Source organism: Tachypleus tridentatus, chromosome 5, assembly GCF_004210375.1.
Source record: "Tachypleus tridentatus isolate NWPU-2018 chromosome 5, ASM421037v1, whole genome shotgun sequence".
NCBI lineage: Eukaryota > Metazoa > Arthropoda > Merostomata > Xiphosura > Limulidae > Tachypleus > Tachypleus tridentatus.
In genome coordinates this window covers 5830477-5831732 of record NC_134829.1, presented here as the reverse complement: position 1 = coordinate 5831732, position 1256 = coordinate 5830477, and positions in this window count along the sequence as shown.

The following is a 1256-nucleotide window of genomic DNA, read 5'->3' as shown; positions in this document are numbered from 1 at the left end:
AGTGTAAGGCTAGAGGGAAGGCAACTAGTCATCACCACCCAATCTTTGGCTACTCTGTTACTTTCAGTGAGATTGACCGTAACATTATAACGCAACCCACGGCTGAAATGGCGAGCATGTTGGTGCGAGGGAGATTTGAACTATGAGTCGAACGCCTTAATCTACCTGGCCATGCCAGACCACCACGTTGTCTTAAAAACAGAAACCTAAACCTTACTTGTCATATAGCTGATTGCATTTCCAACCATCATAGAACTTAAGACGTTGTTTAAACAACTAAGTACGTTATGCAAGGTGATGAACTTAGCTCGTCACATGAATTGAACGATCATGAGTAATTTTCTCAGGGCAGTACTTCCTTTAATTTTATAGAAATATTTATTTTGCTGGCAGTTAATAATATGGATGAAAGCTATTTTAATCTTTTTAATTGAGTTGCTTGACATAAGAATAAAATTTCAAAATTAAACAAATTTGTGAGAGTAGAAAATTATAAATATGACGTCACAAAAATCCAGTAAGTTTGAATAATATCCAGAGGTAAGATATTTGGATCAGTGTTCTTTACTAAATACATTCAGTTACTCAAGATGTTTCCGTTTGAGCATCATTTGAAAAGTTACTTAAGCCTATAACTTAACACAGGCCTGGAATGGCCAGTTGGGTTAAGCCACTCGACTCGTAATCTGAGGGTCGCGGATGCGAATACCCGTCGCACCAAAAATGCTCGCCCTTTCAGCAGTGGGGACGTTATAATGTGACGGTCAATCCTACTATTCGTTGGCAAAAAGTAGCCCAAGAGTTGGCGGTGGGTGTTGATGACTAGCTGCCTTCCCTCTAGTCTTACACTGCTAAATTAGGGACGCTAGCACAGATAGCCCTCGAGTAGCTTTGTGCGAAATTCAAAAACAAACACACATCAATCTTCTATTATAAGCAAAGTTTTACTGAGTTACACTCGTAAATTCTTAATTTATAAAATATTGTTAATAATATGTATGTCTGCATTTTTATGATCCTTAGAAAATCTTTGTATACATTTTCAATTCAATTTTGACTTGATATGAAGGTATAGTTACACTTCGTATCTGTTGACAGTTTTATTTAAAAAATCTTGCATTCAACGTCTTTGTCAAATATCAAATTAATTTTATTCTGGCGTGAGAATAATTCTTTGAAAATTTAATATTATAAAATATCTGCTGTCGCAAATTTATATTTCTCGTTTCGTTACACGTAATCATGCATTATCAATA